Source organism: Lucilia cuprina, chromosome X (genome assembly GCF_022045245.1).
Source record: "Lucilia cuprina isolate Lc7/37 chromosome X, ASM2204524v1, whole genome shotgun sequence".
Taxonomy (NCBI): Eukaryota; Metazoa; Arthropoda; class Insecta; order Diptera; family Calliphoridae; genus Lucilia; species Lucilia cuprina.
The window spans coordinates 6,296,126-6,302,595 of NC_060949.1; positions in this window are offsets into that span (position 1 = coordinate 6,296,126).

The window sequence follows — 6,470 nt, forward strand, 5'->3', positions numbered from 1 at the left end:
TCATGGCACCCATGGGGAATTGAACCCCTCCGCAAATATGCAGTTTCCATTATAGTTTTTGGGACCATTTACTTATATTTTTTGTTTGGACCGTAGATTCTGAGTTATCTTTTCTAGCATCAAGCGTTAATGGTTTAATTGCAAGAAAATTACTCATGGTACGGAGATCTATCACGACTTATGACACAAATCGTTGTCCCAAAAACAAAGAACCGCATTCTCATAAAGCGTTCGATGCTTTGCCCTGATCTGCTTATTCCTAACATGAACGGTATCACGGTATGACACGACGCCTAGAATTATGTCTCTCCAAGGTTGCCTCTTGCTTTTTCTTTATCGATTTTTTTCATCTCCCTGTTCAACTTTCGTCTAAAGTTCTGCACCCTTTGGTAATTAATTCTCTCAACCGGTTTCCTATTCGTTACAGAGTGGATGGTGTTATTGTATCGATCGGTAGCGAGCATTATAAGTTCCCTAATCCCTATGTTCGATCTTTAAACATCGAAATTTCCAGTAAGGTCGAATGGAATCGTTCCATTTATCCGTTCACCTCACTACGACCTACTGGAGTCAAATATACCTTGACACCAAATTGTCGAATCACGTTCATCACTATTGCGCTGATAAAACCTCGCTTATTGTCAATCACTAAAATACGTGGTGTCGAGAAGTAATTACACCACGTATCCAAGACACTAATAAAATATTAATTTTGGAGTACAAAAATATCCATGTGCAATATTTCACGGGGATAAGAAGGAATCGGAGTTGCCTGAAGCTTAGGTATCGGCGGATTCCGATCATATTTGTTAGCCTTACATATTTCACAATTCTTCGTAAACCTTCCTACAGGACTGTTCATCCTAGGAATTAATATTTTTCCAAGAGCTGTAGTTTATTCTCGTCCGAGAAATAAAGGTTATTGGTTTATCCTTTCCCATTTCCCCTTGAGACAGTACAGCACCTAAAGCACTGTTAGAAGCGTCTGTCGTAAGATTAAATGGTTTATCAAAGTCCGGAAAGGCTAATACTTTCGACGACGTGAGCAACTCCTTAAGCTCGTTAAATGCTTGTAGCTCTTCCTCCCCGAGATTAATTCTAACTTTCTTCGATTGATTAGCCTTGACTTGTGCCATCTCGCCACGAGTGAGAGTGGTTAAGGGTTTAGCTACTTTGCAAAGTCCTTAATGAACCTCCTATAATAGGATGTTAATCCCAGAAAATTTTTGAGCTCTTTCAGGGTCTATGGTGGTACAATATCAAGGATTGCCCTCACCTTCTTCCTATCAGGCAGTATACCATCCTTAGTAACCACGTAACCAAGGAATTCGACCTCGGGTTTCATAAAAGCAGTTTTCTCCAAATTAACCCTAAGGTGAGCGTCTCTTAGACGCTGAAATACTTTCCCAAGGTTCCCCAGGTGTTCTTCAATATTACCCCCCACATACTATTATGTCGTCTATATAGACATAACATATTTTCCCTATACAACCTCGCAGGACGTCATCGACCACACGCTGAAATATAGCAGGCGAATTCCATAGGCCGAACGGTAGCCTCAAAAACTCATACTTCCCATTCATTGTAGAAAAGGCTGTCTTTGGAATATCCTTTGGATTCATTGAAATCTGATGAAACCCCGAAGTGAGGTCAAGGGTTATAAAATATTTCGCCTTGCCAATTCTCGCCAAAGTTGAATTTATGTCGGAAATTGGATATGTGTCAGGTATGGTGACGGCATTCAGTCTTTTAAAATCCACCACCATCCGATAATGTTTTTTGTGGTCTATTATAGCTTGAAGCTCACGTAGAGTATCGTCGCCGATTATACCATTGAAAGATGTGAATCCCGGTAGTACATAAATTGTAATTGTCGTATCATTACCAAATAGGGCAAAGAATTTCCCCTTTACCTTCTCACTAATTTGTATTCTCCCTGATAAAGAACATAAAATGGTTTATCTAATTTCTTTGGACTGGGGCATTCGGAAAGTTATTAAATCCCATTGGAACCTGGACCCTATTCTGACCATTACCCGAATGTAGGGAGACCTGACTCCTGTAATTGGCATTTTTCAATTCCAAACATTGCGAATATGCCTCGGGAAGTGTCTTTGGCTTCATAAGCATTATCATCTTTGACAGCTCGCCATTAACTTCCAGTGTCGGTACAAACTTTTGGAAGAAAGCTTGGTTTCGAGTCTTATTTGGGAGGTGATTCGGAAAGTTATTAAATCCCGTTGGAACCTGGACCCTATTCTGACCATTACCCGAATGTAGGGAGACCTGACCCCTGTAATTGGCATTTCTCAATTCCAAACATTGCGAATATGCCTCGGGAAGTGTCTTTGGCTTCATGAGCATTATCATCTTTGACAGCTCGCCATTAACTTCCAGTGTCCTATTCCTATAAGTCTCTATTAAAACGTTCGTCGTTTCTTCAGAATAAGTTTCCGTCTTCAATTTGCTTATGATCAAGGAGAACTGGTGATTTACTGTAGCGTAGAACTCGTCTATGCTCATACTCTTCTGAGGTAGTTGGGTCAACTGATGTTCTAGTGTGCGAACATCTCTTTTGTCTGCATAATGCAGAGAAAGACAGTTCTTTATCGATGCCCAGTCTTCATCGAATATATTGTAGGAGGTAAGGGCGGCATCAGCCTTTCCCCTACATTTTCGCCGTATAGCCTAAACAATAGCCCTTTATATCGGCTTCTGCCGGACGATCTCATAATCCTTCAGGATACTCTCCACGCTATATATCCAGGATACATACTGCGTGGGGTCACCCTAAAAAGACTGCAAGTCCCTTACACAGTCGGGAAGTTTTCCTATTTCGTTCAATTCGGTTTCTGTGGTTGGAGCACGCAGGGGGGAGGAGGACTTTCGTCCTCAACAACCGGAGAATTACTGGGCCTACGTTCCAAATTCAGAGTTTTTAGCTGGTTTAGAACAGCGTTTAGGGCGCCAGTCAACTCTGTTACCTTACTTTGCAAATGTTCCATACTTACATACACATATACATAGGAATTTGCTTCATAACTTCACAGGTTCTTCCCTCTATATTTCTACAGTCACCCTAGGCCCCATAGAACTGAACCCACCAAATAGGGCTTTTAAGTTCATAATTATGTTTAATATACTCGTATCTCGAAAAAGCTGCAAAACGAAGTTCTATACTAGCCTTGATAACCTGATGAACTTTATTATGAAAACTAAATCACATTTTGTTCGTATACTGGTGTAGGGTATTATATGGTCGGCCTCGGCCGACTATAATTTCTTACTTGTTCGTTATATGTATTATTGTATATTTTTATACCGTTCACCTTCGTGAGAAAGGTATATATAAGTTTGTCATTCCGTTTGTAATTTCTATAATATAATTTTCCGACCCTATAAAGTATATATATTCTGGATCCTTATAGATAGCGGAGTTGATTAAGGCGTATCCGTCCGTCTGTCTGTTGAAATCAGTTTTTAGAGGACCCCAGATATCGGCGAGATCCGAAACTTTAATAATTCTGTTAGACATACTTTCGAGAAGATCGCTATTTAAAATCAGCAATATCGGTCGGTAAATAACGGAGATATGGGCAAAAATCCGAGACAACCTCTGAAAATTTCATCGAAAAATGTCATATAAAAATATATGCTTTGTTAAATAAGCAACAACAACACTGTATATTAGAACAAGTAAGAGAGCTATATTCGGCTGTGCCGAATCTTATATACCCTTCATCATAGTGTATTTTAAACATATTAGTTTTATAAATTTTTTCCCGACTACATTAATATTACACCAAAAGTAAAACAAAATGAACAACAACAACGTTAAACGAAATAAAAAACAAAATTTTGTCGTCATTGAGTTGTGTATTTTGTTTTTGTGAATTCTGTTCGTATATTTGGATGTAGGTTGGTTTTATTGCGTTGTTTATTTTGTTTTTCTGTGTTTTTCGTTATGTAAGTTAATACAATCAAGTATACATGAGCGGGAAAAATCTACACAAGGTTGTGCTGACGGTGCAAACACGTAAGCTAGTATGCAGGATCTTATTTCGTCTGGAAGATTTCACAACGTCAGAATGGAATAAGTTGGATCAGCAGAATTATTTAGATTTAAGCATTTAAAAAATAATGTTAGAGTTAGTCTTACTTAGAAGGTTGACTAAAGCGGTCGTTGAATAAAATTGTAAACCAAAAATTAACGTGTTTCATTTATAGTGGACAAGTCGGTGTCCACTTAAAAATATTTTTTTTTTAATTTCACATAAATCCACCTAAAGAAAGAACAGTGAAAATTAAGTGAAATTTCGACCCCGAAATTGTGAATTAAATAAGTTTTTGCGATTCCTACGGAACCCTCCACAAACTAAATAATAAAAACTGGAAAAAATAAAAAAAACAGTGAAATTTTAAATTTGTTTTGTGGAAAAAAGGATTCACCTAAAGAAAGAACAGTGACAATTAAGTGAAATAATGGACCGATTTTAATCATTTTCAATAGGCTTTGTCTACAGTACCATAAAAGATTATGTGCCAAATTTCATTAAATTATCGCCAAAATTGCGACCTGTAGTATGATTACAAAGTTTACAAGCTCTATTCGTTAGAGGCTAGGTGAAATAATGGACCGATGTTAACCATTTTCAATAGGCTTTATCTACAATACCATAAAAGATCATGTGCCAAATTTCATTGAATTATCTCTAAATTGCGACCTGTAGGACAGAAAATGATTCTAAGTCGATTGGTATACTTTACAAACATCAGCACAAACCCAATATACCATCCCCACTAAAGTGGTGTAGGGTATAACAAGTATGAATGTATAATCAGGCGTAGCCGACCATGTATGTTAAAAATGGAGATTATTAAAAAAAATTGATTTGTGAATTTTGACCTTTAAGTCATTTTCGAAAACGAAACCCGAAACCGAAATGTTTTCCAATAGCTTGGTCTTTTTTTAACAAAGCTAAAACAATGGTAGAATCGGTCCATTTGCATAGCTCGAATTTAGGAATATTTAATGATGGTATAATATTTCAGCTAATAATGTTGCTCCACAAAGTTTTAGTTTGGGAATTGAAATATTTTTAACAGGTATTGGTAATAGATTGACTGAGACAACTTGGTTTTCCATTTCAATTCTCGTATAAATGGATGCTGCGTAAGCATTTTCAGATGCATCATAAAAGACGCGAAATTGTATTTTATATTGTAGTGAATAGGAATTCCACCGGGGTATTTGAATGGAATCAATCATTGGTTAGTTTATTAAGGAATTTCTCCAACATTTGAGGCAATTAGGAGTTAATGTATCATCCCAATGTGTTTTAGATAACCAAATTTGTCTCATTGATATTTTTGCTAGAATAACTACAGGTGCTAACCAGCCGGCAAGATCAAATATCATTAATTTTTGATATCACTTCTCTTTTTGTAAAATTAGCTTTAGTAGAATTAGGTTTAGAATCAAAAAGTAATTTGTCTGAACTTGCGTTCCATTTTACACCTAAAGTCTCTGCTTGGCTACAATCTTCAAATTGACGAAATGAAATATTTTTTCTAGACCTTTTAGAATTGTAGATGAATTTGAAGTCCATTTCTTTAGAGGGAAACATGCTGAGCTTAAGGCTGAAATAAGTTTATCTCTTGTTTGAATAGCCGTGTTTAAATCATGAGTTCCATCAATGACGTCATCAAAGTACATTGAATATTGTAAGACCTGGCTAGCTAAAGGATGAGAATCTAATACATCAGTTGCTACTTGAAGAAGTGTTCTGATTGCTAGATATGGTGCACAATTTATATCAAATGTGACCGTATTTAGTTCGAAATCTTGAATATTTTCGGATGGAGAAACCATGAATAAAATACTTTGATAACGTGTATGTTCTATTAACCTTTATTTGCTGATACATTTTTCCAATATCGGCGTTAAAAACAAACCGATACTTTTCAGTTCAGTCTTCGCTCAGGTTTTATAACCGCATGGTGTGGAATATAGTAATAAGATGTAAAATTTTCTGGTAAAAGTGAACTTATTGGTCTTATATGATCCAGCTGAATATATTCATGAATAGCTGAGTCATATTTCTTTTTCTGTTCAATATTCTTCAATAAACGCATTTCATTCTTAAGAAATTGAGAATATGCTTTATTCCTTGATTGCACAAGTCGTATGGATTTATTAGTAATAAGGATGGATTCAAAGTTGATCCTACCCCACATATAGGGTCCACTTTCGAAAACGATATTGTGTCATACAACAGGCTAAAAAACAAGTATAGTGATGAAAATCAACACAAACATGTTTTGTAGGATCCAAAATCTCATTAACAAATTTTGTAAGGATGGGTCCATATTACGCTTTCTGGTCCCTTATTTATGCCAAAAAATTTTATGTTAAATTATAAATTAAAATATATATTTTGTAATATTTAAAAAATATTAAATTTTTTGGC